The sequence below is a fragment of the Pristiophorus japonicus genome, chromosome 1 (assembly GCF_044704955.1).
Source record: "Pristiophorus japonicus isolate sPriJap1 chromosome 1, sPriJap1.hap1, whole genome shotgun sequence".
NCBI lineage: Eukaryota > Metazoa > Chordata > Chondrichthyes > Pristiophoridae > Pristiophorus > Pristiophorus japonicus.
The window spans coordinates 456,439,023-456,456,431 of record NC_091977.1 but is presented as its reverse complement, the minus strand read 5'-3'; the positions used below and the strand labels follow the sequence as shown (position 1 = coordinate 456,456,431).

At 44.1% G+C, this 17,409-nt stretch overlaps 1 protein-coding gene across 1 annotated transcript in view; it reads right to left on the bottom strand.

The window, feature by feature from the left end:
• Positions 1-11,341, bottom strand: part of LOC139276156 (copine-3-like) — a 151,479-nt gene extending 140,138 nt beyond the window's left edge. The window contains exon 1 of the mRNA XM_070893714.1: positions 11,106-11,341. The gene's annotated coding sequence lies outside the window, so the exon portion shown is untranslated. The remainder of the gene's footprint in view (positions 1-11,105) is intronic.
• Positions 11,342-17,409: the final 6,068 nt, after the last annotated feature.

Here is a 17,409-nt window from a genome sequence, read left to right as displayed (position 1 = left end):
CATCTCCGTTTTAAATGTTAGTTGATATCCTGGATGATGTGGAATCGGTATGGGTGGAGCTGCGGAATACCAAAGGGCAGAAAACACTAGTGGGAGTTGTGTACAGACCACCAAACAGTAGTAGTGAGGTTGGGGACAGCATCAAACAAGAAATTAGAGATGTGTGCAATAAAAGTACAGCAGTTATCATGGGCGACTTTAATCTACATATTGATTGGGCTAACCAAACTGGTAGCAATGCAGTGGAGGAGGATTTCCTGGAGTGTATTCGGGATGGTTTTCGAGACCAATATGTTGAGGAACCAACTGGAGAGCTGGCCATCCTAGACTGGGTGATGTGTAAGAGAAGGGACTAATTAGCAATTAAGTTGTGCAAGACCCCTTGGGGAAGAATGACCATATGGTAGAATTCTTTATTAAGATGGAGAGTGACACAGTTAATTCAGAAACTGGGGTCCTGAACTTAAGGAAAGGTAACTTCGATGGTTTGAGGCGTGAATTGGCTAGAATAGACTAGCAAAGGATACTTAAAGGGTGGATAAGCAATGGCAAACATTTAAAAATCACATGGATGAACTTCAGCAATTGTACATCCCTGTCTGGAGTAAAAATAAAACGGGGAAGGTGGCTCAACTGTGGTTAACAAGGGAAATTAAGGATAGAGTTAAAACCAAGGAAGAGGCATATAAATCGGCTAGAAAAAGCAACAAACCTGAGGACTGGGAAAAATTTAGAATTCAACAAAAGGAGGACTAAGGGTTTAATTAAGAGGGGGACAATAGAGTTTGAGAGGAAGCTTGCAGGGAACATAAAAACTGACTGCAAAAGCCTCTATAAATATGTGAAGAGAAAAAGATTAGTGAAGACAAACTTAGGTCCCTTGCAGTCGGATTCAGGTGAATTTATAATGGGGAACAAAGAAATGGCAGAACAATTGAACAAATATTTCAGTTCTGTCTTCACGAAGGAAGACACAAATAACCTTCCGGATGTACTAGGGGACAGTGGGTCGAGTGAGAAGGAGGAGCTGAAGGATATCCTTATTAGGCGGGAAATTGTGTTAGGGAAATTGATGGGATTGAAAGCCGGTAAATCCCCGGGGCCTGACAGTCTGCATCCCAGAGTACTTAAGGAAGTGGCCCTAGAAATAGTGAATGCATTGGTGATCATTTTCCAACAGTCTATCGACGCTAGATCAGTTCCTATGGACTAGAAGGTAGCTAATGTAACACCACTTTTTAAAAAAGGAGGGAGAGAGAAAACAGGGAATTATAGACCGGTTAGCCTGACATCAGTAGTGGGGAAAATGTTGGAATCAATCATTAAGGATGAAATAGCAGCGCATTTGGAAAGCAGTGACAGGATCGGTCCAAGTCAGCATGGATTTATGAAAGGGAAATCATGCTTGACAAATCTTCTGGCATTTTTTGAGGATGTAACCAGCAGAGTGGACAAGGGAGAACCAGTGGATGTGGTGTATTTGGACTTTCAAAAGGCTTTTGACAAGGTCCCACACAAGAGATTGTTGTGCAAAATTAAAGCACATGGTATTGGGGGGTAATGTATTGACGTGGATAGAGAACTGGTTGGCAGACAGGAAGCAGAGAGTCGGGATAAACGGGTCCTTTTCAGAATGGCAGGCAGTGATTGGTGGAGTGCCACAGGGCTCAGTGCTGGGACCCCAGCTATTTACAGGATACATTAACGATTTAGATGAAGGAATTGTGTGTAATATCTCCAGGTTTGCAGATGATACTAAATTGGGTGACGGTGTGAGCTGTGAGGAGGACGCTAAGGGGCTGCAGGGTGACTTGGACAGGTTCGGTGAGTAGGCAAATGCATGGCAGATGCAGTATAATGTGGATAAATGTGAGGTTATCCATTTTGGGGGCAAAAACACGAAGGCAGAATATTATCTGAATGGCGGCAGATTAGGAAAAGGGGAGGTGCAACTAGACCTGGGTATTATGGTTCATCAATCATTGAAAGTTGGCATGCGGTACAGCAGGCAGTGAAGGCGGCAAATGGAATGTTGGCCTTCATAACATGGGGATTTGAGTATAGAAGCAGTGAGGTCTTACTGCAGTTGTACAGGGCCTTGGTGAGGCCTCACCTGGAATATTGTATTCAGTTTTGGTCTCCCAATCTGAGGAAGGATGTTCTTGCTATCGAGGGAGTGCAGCGAAGGTTTACCAGACTGATTCCAGGGATGGCTGGACTGACATGAGGTGAGACTTGATCAAATGGGCCTTTATTCACTGGAGTTTAGAAGGAGAGGGGATCTCATAGAAACGTATAACATAGAAACATAGAAAATAGGTGCACGAGTAGGCCATTCGGCCCTTCTGGCCTGCACCGCCATTCAATGAGTTCATGGCTGAACATGCAACTTTAGTACCCCATTCCTGCTTTCTCGCCATACCCCTTGATCCCCCGAGTAGTAAGGACTACATCTAACTCCTTTTTGAATATATTTAGTGAATTGGCCTCAACAACTTTCTGGGGTAGAGAATTCCACAGGTTCACCACTCTCTGGGTGAAGAAGTTTCTCCTCATCTCGGTCCTAAATGGCTTACCCCTGATCCTCAGACTGTGACCCCTGGTTCTGGACTTCCCCAACATTGGGAACATTCTTCCTGCATCTAACCTGTCTGAACCCATCAGAATTTTAAACGTTTCTATGAGGTCCCCTCTCATTCTTCTAAACTCCAGTGAATACAAGCCCAGTTGATCCAGTCTTTCTTGATAGGTCAGTCCCGCCATCCCGGGAATCAGTCTGGTGAACCTTCGCTGCACTCCCTCAATAGCAAGAATGTCCTTCCTCAAGTTAGGAGACCAAAGATTCTGACGGGACTGAACAGGTTAGATGCGGGAAGAATGTTCCCGATGTTGGGGAAGTCCAGAACCAGGGGACATAGTCTTAGGATAAGGGGTAGGCCATTTAAGACTGAGATGAGGAGAAACTTCTTCACTCAGAGTTGTTAACCTGTGGAATTCCCTGCCGCAGAGAGTTGTTGATGCCAGTTCATTGGATATACTCAAGAGGGAGTTAGATATGGCCCTTATGGCTGAAGAGATCAAGAGGTATGGAGAGAAAGCAGGAAAGGGGTACTGAGGGAATGATCAGCCATGATCTTATTGAATGGCAGTGCAGGCACGAAGGGCCGAATGGCCTACTCCTGCACCTATTTTCTATGTTTCTATGACCCCTTATTCTGAAACCATGCTCCCTAGTTCTAGATTCCCCCACGAGGGAAAACATCCTCTCAGCATCTACCCTGTCAAGCCCCCTCAGAATCTTATACGTTTCATTAAGATCACCTTTCATTCTTCTAAACTTCAATGAGTATAGGCCCAACCTGCACAACCTTTCTTCATAAGACAACCCCTTCATCTCAGGAATCAACCTAATGAACCTTCTCTGAACTGCCTCCAATGCAAGGATATCCCTCATTAAATATTGAGACCAAAAATGTACGCAGTACTCACCAACGCCCTGTACAACGCCCTGCAAGACTTCCCTACTTTTATACTCTATCCCTCTTGCAATAAAGACCAACATTCCATTTGCCTTCCTAATTAGTGTTGTACCTGCATGCTAACTTTTTGTGTTTCATGTACAAGGACCCCTCCCAGATCCCTCTGTACCTCAGCATTTTGTAACCCCTCCCTATTTAAATAATAATTTGCTTTTTTATTTTTCCTACCAAAGTGGATAACCTCACATTTTCCCACATTATACTCCATCTGCCAAATTTTTGCCCACTCACTTAGCCTGTCTATATCCTTTCGCAAATTATTTTTGTCCTCTTCACAACTTGTTTTCCCACCTATCTTCGTATCATCAGAAAATTTTGTTACATTACACACAGTCCCTTCATCCAAGTCATTAATTTAGATTGTAAATAGTTGAGGCCCCAGCACAGATCCCTGTGGCACCCCGCTAGTTACAGTTTGTAAACCTGAAAATGACCCATTTATCCCAACTCTCTGTTTTCTGTTAGTCAATCCTCTATCCATGCTAATATATTACCCCCAACCCCATGAGCTCTTATCTTGTGCAGGAACCTTATCGAATGCCTTCTGAAAATCCAAGTATAGTACATCTACTGGCTCCCCTTTCTCCACCCTGCTCGTTACATCCTCAAACAACTCTGGAAAATGTGTCAAACATTATTTTCATTTCATAAAACCATGTTGACTCTGCTTAATTGTATTATGATTTTCTAAATGTCCTGCTACTACTTCCTTAAGAATGGAATCCAGCATTTCCCCAATGACAAATGTTAGGCTAACTGGTCTATAGTTTCTTGTTCTCTGTCTCCCTCCTTTCTTGAATAGGGGCATTACATTTGCAGTTTTATATTCCGTTGGGACCTTTCCAGAATCCAGGGAATTTTGGTAGATTACAACCAATCCCTTCACTACCTCTGCAGCCACTTCTTTTAAGACCCTAAGATGCAGGCCATCAGGTCATGGGGACTTGTCCACATTTAGTCCCATTAGAAACATAGAAATTTACAGCGCAGAAGGAGGCCATTTTGGCCCACCGTGTCCTCGCCAGCCGACAAAGAGCCGCATGGTCCTTGGTCAGCAGCCCGAAAAGGTTACATATAAACCTGTGAACAATGACGGAAAAGCAAAGAGCACCCAGCCCAACCAGTCCGCCTCACACAACTGCGACACCCCTTATACTGAAACACTCCACCCCAACCAAAGCCATGTGATCTCCTGGGAGAGGCATAAACCAGATACTTTTTCTGTAGTGATGGTGATTGTTTTAAGTCCTCCTCTCCCTACAGCCCCTTAATTATTTATTATTATTGGGATGCTTTTCGTGTTTTCTACCGTGAAGACCGATAGAAAATATTGGTTCAAAGTCTCTGCCATTTCCCTGGTTCCCATTATTAATTGCCCAATCTCATCCTTTTACTTTAGCTGCTCTCTTCCTTTTTATATACCTGTAGCTCTTACTGTCTGTTAATATATTTCTTGCTAGTTTACTCTCATAATCTATCTTCTCTCTCTCTATTATTTTTTGTCAGCCTTTGCTGGTTTCTAAAAGTTTCCTAATCCTCTGGCCTACCATTAATCTTCACAACATTGTATGCCATTGTTTTCAATTTTATACCATTCTTAACTTCCTTAGTTAGCCATGAATGGTTCATCCTTCTCTTAGAGTCTTTCTTTCTCACCGGAATATATCTTTGCTGAGAGTTATGAAATATCTCCTTAAATGTCTGCCACTGCTTATCTACCATCTTACCCTTTAATCTATTTCCCTAGTCCACTTTAGCTAACTGTCTTCATACCTTTGTAATTGTCTTTACTTAGGTTCAGGACACTAGTTTGAGACCCAAGTTTCTCACCCTCAAATTGAATTTGAAATTCTAACATGCTATGACCACTCTTCCCAAGAGGATCCTTTACTATGAGATCATTAATTAATCCTATCTCTTTACAAGATCTAAAATAGCCTTCTCCCTGGTTAGTTCCACAACGGATTGTTCTAAGAAACCATCCCGAATACACTGTATGAACTTGTCCTCAGGGCTGCCTTTGCCAATTTGATTTCTCCAATCTATATGAAGATTAAAATCGCCCATGTTTATTGCTGTACGTTTCTTACAAGCCTCCATCATTTCTTGATTTATACTCTGTCCTTCAGTGTAGCTACTATTAGGGGGCCTATAGACCCTCCCACTAGTGACTTATTTCCCTTATTATTTCTTATCTCCACTCAAACTGATTCTACATAGAAACATAGAAACTAGGTGCAGGAGCAGGCCATTCAGTCCTTCTAGCCTGCACCGCCATTCAATGAGTTCATGGCTGAACATGAAACTTCAGTACCCCCTTCCTGCTTTCTCGCCATACCCCTTGATCCCCCGAGTAGTAAGGACTTCATCTAACTCCCTTTTGAATATATTTAGTGAATTGGCCTCAACAACTTTCTGTGGTAGAGAATTCCACAGGTTCACCACTCTCTGGGTGAAGAAGTTTCTCCTCATCTCGGTCCTAAATGGCTTACCCCTTATCCTCAGACTGTGACCCCTGGTTCTGGACTTCCCCAACATTGGGAACATTCTTCCTGCATCTCACCTGTCTAAACCCGTCAGAATTTTAAACGTTTCTATGAGGTCCCCTCTCATTCTTCTGAACTCCAGTGAATACAAGCCCAGTTGATCCAGTCTTTCTTGATAGGTCAGTCCCACCATCCCGGGAATCAGTCTGGTGAATCTTCGCTGCACTCCCTCAACAGCAAGAATGTCCTTCCTCAAGTTAGGAGACCAAAACTGTACACAATACTCCAGGTGTGGCCTCACCAAGGCCCTGTACAACTGTAGCAACACCTCCCTGCCCCTGTACTCAAATCCCCTCGCTATGAAGGCCAACATGCCATTTGCTTTCTTAACCGCCTGCTGTACCTGCATGCCAACCTTCAATGACTGATGTACCATGACACCCAGGTCTCGTTGCACCTTCCCTTTTCCTAATCTGTCACCATTCAGATAATAGTCTGTCTCTCTGTTTTTACCACCAAAGTGGATAACCTCACATTTATCCACATTATACTTCATCTGCCATGCATTTTCCCACTCACCTAACCTATCCAAGTCACTCTGCAGCCTCATAGCATCCTCCTCGCAGCTCACACTGCCACCCAACTTAGTGTCATCCGCAAATTTGGAGATACTACATTTAATCCCCTCGTCTAAATCATTAATGTACAATGTAAACAGCTGGGGCCCCAGCACAGAACCTTGCGGTACCCCACTAGTCACTGCCTGCCATTCTGAAAAGTACCCATTTACTCCTACTCTTTGCTTCCTGTCTGCCAACCAGTTCTCAATCCACGTCAGCACACTACCCCCAATCCCATTTTGCACATTAATCTCTTGTGTGGGACCTTGTCGAAAGCCTTCTGAAAGTCCAAATATACCACATCAACTGGTTCTCCTTTGTCCACTTTACTGGAAACATCCTCAAAAAATTCCAGAAGATTTGTCAAGCATGATCTCCCTTTCACAAATCCATGCTGACTTGGACCTATCATGTCACCATTTTCCAAATGCGCTGCTATGACATCCTTAATAATTGATTCCATCATTTTACCCACTACTGAGGTCAGGCTGACCGATCTATAATTCCCTGATTTCTCTCTCCCTCCTTTTTTAAAAAGTGGGGTTACATTGGCTACCCTCCACTCTATAGGAACTGATCCAGAGTCAATGGAATGTTGGAAAATGACTGTCAATGCATCCGCTATTTCCAAAGCCACCTCCTTAAGTACTCTGGGATGCAGTCCATCAGGCCCTGGGGATTTATCGGCCTTCAATCCCATCAATTTCCCCAACACAATTTCCCGACTAATAAAGATTTCCCTCAGTTCCTCCTCCTTACTAGACCCTCTGACCCCTTTTATATCCGGAAGGTTGTTTGTGTCCTCCTTCGTGAATACTGAACCAAAGTACTTGTTCAATTGGTCTGCCATTTCTTTGTTCCCCGTTATGACTTCCCCTGATTCTGACTGCAGGGGACCTACGTTTGTCTTTACTAACCTTTTTCTCTTTACATACCTATAGAAACTTTTGCAATCCACCTTAATGTTCCCTGCAAGCTTCTTCTCGTACTCCATTTTCCCTGCCCTAATCAAACCCTTTGTCCTCCTCTGCTGAGTTCTAAATTTCTCCCAGTCCCCAGGTTCGCTGCTATTTCTGGCCAATTTGTATGCCACTTCCTTGGCTTTAATACTATCCCTGATTTCCCTAGATAGCCACGGTTGAGCCACCTTCCTTTTTTTATTTTTACGCCAGACAGGAATGTACAATTGTTGTAATTCATCCATGCGGTCTCTAAATGTCTGCCATTGCCCATCCACAGTCAACCCCTTAAGTATCATTCGCCATTCTATCCTAGCCAATTCACGCCTCATACCTTCAAAGTTACCCTTCTTTAAGTTCTGGACCATGGTCTCTGAATTAACTGTATCATTCTCCATCCTAATGCAGAATTCCACCATATTATGGTCACTCTTCCCCAAGGGGCCTCGCACAATGAGATTGCTAATTAGTCCTCTCTCATTACACAACAACCAGTCTAAGATGGCATCCCCCCTAGTTGGTTCCTCGACATATTGGTCTAGAAAACCATCCCTTATGCACTCCAGGAAATCCTCCTCCACCGTATTGCTTCCAGTTTGGCTAGCCCAATCTATGTGCATATTAAAGTCACCCATTATAACTGCTGCACCTTTATTGCATGCACCCGTAATTTCCTGTTTGATGCCCTCCCCAACATCACTACTACTGTTTGGAGGTCTGTACACAACTCCCACTAAAGTTTTTTACCCTTTGGTGTTCTGCAGCTCTACCCATATAGATTCCACATCATCCAAGCTAATGTCTTTCCGAACTATTGCATTAATCTCCTCTTTAACCAGCAATGCTACCCCACCTCCTTTTCCTTTTATTCTATCCTTCCTGAATGTTGAATACCCCTGGATGTTGAGTTCCCAGCCCTGATCATCCTGGAGCCACGTCTCCGTAATCCCAATCACATCATATTTGTTAACATCTATTTGCACAGTTAATTCATCCACCTTATTGCGGATACTCCTTGCATTAAGACACAAAGCCTTCAGGCTTGTTTTTTTAACACCCTTTGTCCTTTTAGAATTTTGCTGTACAGTGGCCCCTCTTGTTCTTTGCCCCGGGTTTCTCTGCCCCCCACCCCTCCTCATCTCCTTTCTGTCTTTTGCTTTTGCCTCCTTTTTGTCTCCCTCTGTCTCCCTGCATTGGTTCCCATCCCCCTGCCATATTAGTTTAACTCATCCCCAACAGCACTAGCAAACACTCCCCCTAGGACATTGGTTCCGGTCCTGCCCAGGTGCAGACCGTCCGGTTTGTACTGGTCCCACCTCCCCCAGAACCGGTTCCAATGCCCCAGGAATTTGAATCCCTCCCTGCTGCACCACTGCTCAAGCCACCTATTCATCTGCGCTATCCTGCGATTCCTATTCTGACTAGCACGTGGCACTGGTAGCAATCCCGAGATTACTACTTTTGAGGTCCTACTTTTTAATTTAGCTCCTAGCTCCTTAAATTCGTTTCGTAGGACCTCATCTCTTTTTTTTACCTATGTCGTTGGTACCAATGTGCACCACGACAACTGGCTGTTCTCCCTCCCATTTCAGAATGTCCTGCACCCGCTCCGAGACATCCTTGATCCTTGCACCAGGGAGGCATCATACCATCCTGGAGTCTCGGTTGCGGCCGCAGAAACACCTATCTATTCCCCTCACCATTGAATCCCCTATCACTATCGCGCTCCCACTCTTTTTCCTGCCCTCCTGTGCAGCAGAGCCAGCCACGGAACTTGGCTGCTGCTGTCCTCCCCTGATGAGTCATCCCCCCCAACAGTACTCAAAGCAGTGTATCTGTTTTGCATCTTGATCTTCTGAGGCAATATAATTTCTCATAACTTCACTGATCTCATCCTTTATTAACAGAGCTACCCCACCTCCTTTTCCTTTCTGCCTATCCTTCTGAAATGTCAAATACCCCTGAATATTCAGTTGCTAGCCTTGCAACCATGTCTTTGTAATGGCTATCAGATCACACCCATTTATTTCTATTCGTGCCGTCAACTCATCTATCTTGTTACGAATGCTGCATGCATTCAGATAAAGAGTTTTTAATTTTGTTTTTTTTTACGATTTTTGCCTACTCTGACTACTTTCTGGTGTATTCTTATGTTTATACGCTGTCCTTTCCTGTCACACTCTGGTTATCATTACCCCTATCACTACCCTGCATTATTGCCTTCTTCTTTCTCTTTGACTTTTTTAATTTCCCCTCACCTGAACCCCCATCCCCAACTATTTAGTTTAAAGCCCTATAAACAGCCCTAGTTATTTGATTTGCCAGGACACTGGTCCCAGCATGGTTCAAATGAATGATAAGGGAGTTGAGGATTATGGGGAGCGGACAGGGAAGTGGAATTGAGGCCAAGATCAGATCAGCCATGATCTTATTGAATGGCGGAGCAGGCTAGAGGGGCCAAATGGCCTACTCCTGCTCCTATTTCTTATGTTCGAAGCCCGTCCCAACGGAACAGCTCCCTCTTTCCACAGTACTGGTGCCAGTGCCCCATGAATCGAAACCCATTTCTTCCACATCAATCTTTGAGCCACGCATTCAGCTCTCTGATAGATTATTACCTTTGTGGTTCTACTTTTTTTATTTAGTCCCTAGCTGTTCATACTCCCTTAGCAGAACCTTTCTTTGGCCTACCTATATCATTGGTACCTATGTGGACCACAACAACTGGATCTTTCAAACTGTACTCAGAGAAAATTTACTCTTTTTAATTACTCTGTACTCAGAGGGAAAAATTACTCACCATCCCCTCCCCCTCCCATAATTTATTCAACCGATACAGCTTTGAGGAATGCATAAAAAGTCTGTAGTAGCGTCCTACCCCTTCACTCCCACCGTTATAACTTGTGTGTGATTTGCCACCCATTGGCGACGGATGAGCGACATCTCTCGCCCTCATTACACTTTGGGGAGTGTGGAAAGATCAAACGTGTTTTCAGACGTACGTTTACTCTAAGGTCAGCATTCCTTTCGCAGTCTCATTCGCTTGTTTGCCTCCACGTGTCCACATCAAACGTTAGAATTCCCAGACTCTGGTTTTCATTCTGATTCTGGTGGGGAGAGCTATTTAGGAGAACCGCGGAATATTTACAGCACAGCAACAGGCCGCTCGGCCAATTAAATCTGTACAAATATTGTCCGCCTACTTTTTACGTAGTGTTAAAATGCATGAAAAGCATCGTATCTTTTCTTTTATTCCAACAAAAAAACGAATTTTAACCAGCAGTGTGCTCCGCGAAATCCACCACCGGACAACTCGAGGCCAAGAGCAGCCTGACTTGTTGACACAGTCCCCCACGCTCATTAACGCAACCTTTTCGTCTCTTACCCAACCTGGTTACGCCCTAGAAAGTTTCAATACTGGCAATTAAACGTACATCTTAATACCGGAGGTCGCTTTTTTAGACTAAAAACAAAACATTTGATCTGAATGTATAAAATTACCTGAAAAGTGACCAAAACTCCCCAAATAATTCCTTTCAGTCTAGACAGAGATTAAGAAAGCTGGAACGAGAAAAGAAATACGTCGACAATAATTACCGTAAGAATACGTGTTACTCATCCAAAAAGGTAGCTAGAATAAAAAAATAAAAAAGGCGACCAGCACTGCGCTAACTTCAGACTGAAGAGCTTTTGCTCCCTCTCAAGTCGAGTTTTAGTGACAGATACCTCCTCAACTTCCCAGAGCCTGCCTACTGCATGCACTGCGCATGCACCTATCAACAATGGACGGAGACTTGATTCATACGATCAACAAGTTGCGGAAGAAGAAAGCCCTTTTGGCTCATCTTAATTAAAACCTGACGTCCCCCTATTGTAGCATCCAATTGTTTAGCCTCCATTATTCTATCTAGAAGTTTAATCATAAACTAACTGCCCTCTATGTGGATGAATTTCCTGCTAACAATCCGATATCTGTAGTTTGAATCTGGGTCCCCTAGATCTACTTCCACTTTCCATTTAAAATAATATTCTATGATAACTTTTTCTATGCCCTTAAAAGTCTTGTATATCTCTATAACATCATCTATGGGATGCCTCCTTTCAAGACTGAAAAGCCTTGGTCTGCCTAGTCTTTGCCTTTGGGGATCAGCCTTGTGGCTCTTCTCTGCACTAACTCCAGCGCTTGAATGTCTTGTTTCTTATCAATGAGAACTGGCTACCGTATTCGAGATGCGGTCTTAACAGTGCAATATGAAGTTTGATTACTAATTCATCTGACGTATCCTGTGTGTTTCCTTAATAGCTGCTCTGCGTTGCTTTAGCTTCAGACTACTAAAATTCCACGGTCTCTTTCAGCCTCATACCATTTCAAACCATTTATGGGGTATACGTATTGCCTATATTTTCTTCCTATGTGAAGTCAAGTCACTGGTGAATGAATGACCAATATAAGTTCACAAGATAAATACAAATTTTCCTACATTACAATAGTAACTGCACTCCAATAGTACTTCATTGGCGTTAAAGCGCTTTGAGACATCCGGTGGTCGTGAAAGGCGCTATATAAATGCAAGTTTTTCCTTATTTTTCCAGATGAGGAAGGCCATTCAGCCAGACCCTACTATCTCACCCATCATGCCTTCCAATAACCTCTTAAATAATTCCAGGATTTTTGCCTTAATTAATTTAGGAAATTAATTCCACGTGTTCAACATTCTTATGAAGAACTTCCTGAATTTCCTTTTCAAGATGACGCAAGACTAAGTTTCAAAAGTCTGAAGACTATAGAAAAAAGACTGAAGGAGGGCAGTTTACAGATTCGGAGGGGGGTGGAGATTGAGTTGGGGGTAGGAAGCTGTGTAATAAGTTTTGATTTCAACAGTGAAAATGTAGGAAGAGGAGCCGATAAAATTATGTATGTGGAGTGGACTGTATTGGGAACAAGAATGAAAACACAAAAGAACATTGATAAAATAAGCAAGCACGAAAAAGTTGTGCAGAGAGAAAGATTGAAGGCTTCAATAGAAAATCGGCCGAGGTGTAAAACAGGCTGCCAATTCACTATTGGCCATTCTGCCCAGTTTCACCCCAACTTCTCTCACGAGTGTTTGTTGTTTCCTACCCTTCAGCCATTCCTAACATATATCCTAAAATACCACAACTTTGAATACAATTGATAGCCTTTCACGAAGCATTATCAAAAGCCTTTTGGAAGTCAAAGGGTACCATATCACAGAGCTTTCCACAGCCCACGTGTGTTGTCATTTACTCAAAGAAATCGAGGAGCTTGGTCAGAAAAGATCCTCCCTTTCTGAATTTGTTATGTATGTAATAACTCAATAGACTGAATACTGTAAACGAACACAGGTACGAACCTGGTTCTGCTTTATTCGGCCCCAAAGTGAATACATTACATGATGGCTTGCCTTTTATATCTGGGCCTCACACATGTGCGTACAGCCCAATAACCTCCAACGTCGCGCCACCTGGTGGCTAGTAACCCCAAGCATACATACATGACAATATCCCCCTTTAAGATATTAGTAACAGTCTTTTTACAAATTGAGACGGTCCGGGGCTTTCCGCTCACGAGTTGATTGTCTCAGTTCAACTCCAGCCTTGGGCGAGCATTCTGAGTCTGTTTTGATTGGGGGCTGGGTAGCTGATCTGATGGGAATGGGTACTGACCATGTCAGGGATTGAAAGTCCAGTCCTGTGAGGACTGAGGGTAGGTTGGTTGGTCACTGATTGTGTCTTCCTCAGACTGTTCCAGTTCATCCATGTGCTGCAGCTTTATCTGATCAACATGTTTCTTACATATTTGCCCATTCTTGAGCTTGACGATAAACACTCTGTTACCCTCCTTGGCCATAACAGTACTGGCGATCCACTTGGGGCCTTGACCATAATTTAGTACATACACAGGATCGTTAACAGAAATGTTGCGTGACACAGCAGTGCGCTCATGATACCACTACTGACTTTGACGTCTGTATTCAACATGATCGTTCAAGTCAGGGTGGACAAGAGAGAGCTTGGTCTTGAGACCTCTATTCATCAATAGTTCAGCAGGGGGGACCCCGGTAAGCGTGTGGGGGCTTGTCCTGTAACTAAGCAATATGCGTGACAAGCGAGTCTGCAGTGAACCTTGAGTTACACGATTCACACTCTGCTTGATGGTTTGGACAGCACGCTCTGCTTGACCATTAGATGCGGGTTTGAATGGTGCTGATCTCACGTGTTTGATACCATTGAGTTTCATGAACTCTTGAAACTCCAGACTAGTGAAGCAAGATCCGTTGTCGCTTACAACAATGTCGGGCAGACCATGAGTGGCAAACATGACATGAAGGCTCTCAATGGTAGCTGTGGATGAACAGGATGACATGATTATACACTCTATTCACTTGGAATATGCATCCACCACAACTAAAAACATCTTTCCCAGGAAGGGACCTGCAAAGTCGATGGGGATCCTGGATCAAGGTTCAGATGGCCACGACCACAGACTCAGCGGCGATTCCGCTGGTGCGTACTTAGCTGCATGCAAGTGTTGCCACTGATGCACACATGATTCCAGATCAGAGTCAATTCCAGGTCACCATACATGAGACCTGACAATGGCTCTCATCATGACAATACCGGGATGAGTGCTATGTAGATCATGTACAAATTTCTCTCTGCCTTTCTTAGGCATAACAACACGATTATCCCACAGTAAACAATCTGATTGAATGGATAGTTCGTCTTTGCAACGGTTATAAGGTTTGGTCTCATCACCCATTTGCTTGGGTATGGCAGACCAATCACCACTAAGGACACAACGTTTCACAACCAATAATATCAGGTCCTGGCCAGTCCAGGTCTTAACTTGTTGAGCCATGACAGGGATTCCTTCACTTTCAAAAGCATCCATGACTAACAGTAGGTCTGCAGGTTGTGATGTTTCCACCTCCAGTGTGGGCAATGGCAGATGGCTCAATGCATTGGCACAATTCTCAGTGCCAGGTCTATGGCGAATAACATAATCATAGGCAGATAATGTCAGCACCCACCTCTGGATGCGGGACGATGCATTGGTATTGATACCTTTGTTTTCCGAAAATAATTAAATGAGTGGCTTGTGATCTGTTTCCAGTTCAAATTGAAGACCAACAGGTACTGATGCAACTTTTTAACCCTATACACACAGTCTAATGTTTCTTTTTCTACCAGGCTGTAGGCTCTTTCCACCTTTAACAAACTTTTAGAAGCATACGCAACAGGTTGTAGTTGTTGTAGTTTACCCGACTCATTAGCTTGTTGGAGCACGCAACCAACTCCATATGACGAAGCACCACAAGCCAATTCTAGATGCTTACATGGATCATAATGTACCAGCAGCTTGTTAGAGCAAAGCAGATTAGTAGCTTTCTCATAAGCTCTATCTTGAGACACACCCCAAACCCAGTCATCGCCTTTTCTTAGCAGCATGTGCAGTGGCTCTAATAAAGTGCTCAATCTAGGTAGGAAATTACCGAAGTAGTTGAGTAGACCAACGAACGTAGCTCCGTCACATTCTGAGGCTTGGGTGCATTTTTGGTTTTCGATGCCGTCAGCAGAAAATTTCCTCCCCAGGAATTCGACTTCCGGTGCCATGAAGATGCATTTCGCACTTTGTCCAGACGATGTAGAACCTCTTCCAGGTTGTTCAGATGTTCTGCGCTGTCACGACCTGTGACCAGGATGTCATCTTGGAACACGACAGTTATAGGGATGGACTTCAGTAGACTATCCTTGTTCCTCTGAAATATGGCTGCAGCCAAGCGAATTCTGAAAGGACACCTGTTGTAGATAAACAGTCCTTTATGAGTGTTGGTGCACGTAAGTTTCTTCGACGTCTCGACCAGCTCCTGTATCATGTAGGCCGACATCAGATTCAGTTTAATGAACAACATCCCCCTGGCTAGCGTTGCAAACAGGTCATCGGCCTTCAGTAACGGGTATTGATCCTGTTTTGAAACTCAGTTGATCGTAACCTTGTAGTCTCCACAAATCCTGACAGTGCCATCATTCTTCAACACAGGAACAATGGGGCTGCCCACTTGTTAAATTCGACCGGTGAAATGATCCCTTCACGCTGGAGTCTGTCCAGTTCGATTTCGACCTTCTCCCTCATCATGTATGGAACCACCCAAGCTTTATGATGGATGGGTCTTGCATCCGAGTCCACGTGGATCTGCACCTTGGCTCCCGTGAATTTGCCGATGCCTGGTTCAAACATCGAGGGGAACTTGCTCTGCACTTGAGCACATGGAGTATCATTCTCTGACGACAACGCTTTGATATCGTTCCAATTTCATTTGATTTTTTTCTAGCCAATTCCTGCCGAACAGCGTTGGACCATTGCCTGCAACAATCCATAATGGTAAATCACTGTTGACTACTGCACTGCCAATCACCATTATGAGTTCTTTAGTGTACATACGCAATTTGGCATTGACTGAACTTAGCTTAGGCCTCACAGCCTTAGTGTCCCATAGCTTGTCTAATGTCCTCTGGCTCATTATTGATTGACTCGCACCCGTGTCCAATTCCATCAGTACCGGCACACCGTTAAGTTTCACATTAATCATTATTGGTTGGCTCTTTGTTAGGAACGAATACTGTCCATACACTTCCACCTCTGATATCTCTGATTGCATATCCGGATCTGCGCTATACTGGTCATCATCCTCCACGTGGTGTGTTGCAGCACGTTTGCTCAGTTGCAGACAGATGCCCCAGTCTTGAACAGCCTTTACAAATGTGCTGTTTAAACCGACATGATGAGGCCGATGATTGCCCCCACAACACCAACACGGTGAAATTGGATTAATTCCCGTTGACAGACTTTGGGCAGCCGCGGGTTTCGCATACGCAGTCAAGTAGGCCCTGCCATACGCAGCTCTGCCAAACGACGACACAATCTTGTTTACAGTACTTGCCAAGTTCCAATTTTTCAATGATATCTGCTTTAAGGTTTTGACCATTGTCATGCATGCCTGGGCAATCGTGATGGCCTTGCTCAAAACCAGCATCTCCGCTGCTAGTAGCTTACGCAGGATCACCTCGTGGTTACAAAGAAGTTCCGCAGCTTGTCTCCCAACGCGTTTTCAAACTTACACGGTCCAGCCAGACGTCTTAGTTTGGCAACGAATTCCGACACATCCTGGCCCTCAGAACAAACGTGCTTGTAGAATCAATATCGTGAGATGATGATGCCTTCTTCTGGTTTGAGATGGTCACGTACCAGAGCACACAATTCCTCATTGTCCTTGTCCATTGGACTTACAGTTGAGAGAAGATTCTTTATGAGTCCATAGATTTTCGGACTGCAAACTGTGAGGAAGACCGCCCTGCGCCTAACTGCGTCAGTGGGTTCCTCCATTTTGTTGGCCACGAAGTACTGGTCCAGGCGAGCTACAAAATCTGCCCAATCCTCTCCCTCCATGAATCTCTCCAGAATTCCAATTGTGCTCATTTTTGCATGCAAAGGTTCTTAAGTTACCTTGTCGCCAAATGTTATGTATGTTTAATAACGCGATAGACTGATTACTGTAAACTAACACAGGTACGAATCTGTCTCTGCTTTATTCGGGCCTAAAGTGAATACATTACATGATGGCTTGCCTTTTATACCTGGGCCACACACACGTCCCAATTCCTGGGACATTGGAACCGGTTCTGGGGGAGGTGGGACCAGTACAAACCGGACAGTCTGCACCTGGGCAGGACCGGAACCAATGTCCTAGCGGGAGTGTTTGTTAGTGCTGTTGGGGAGGAG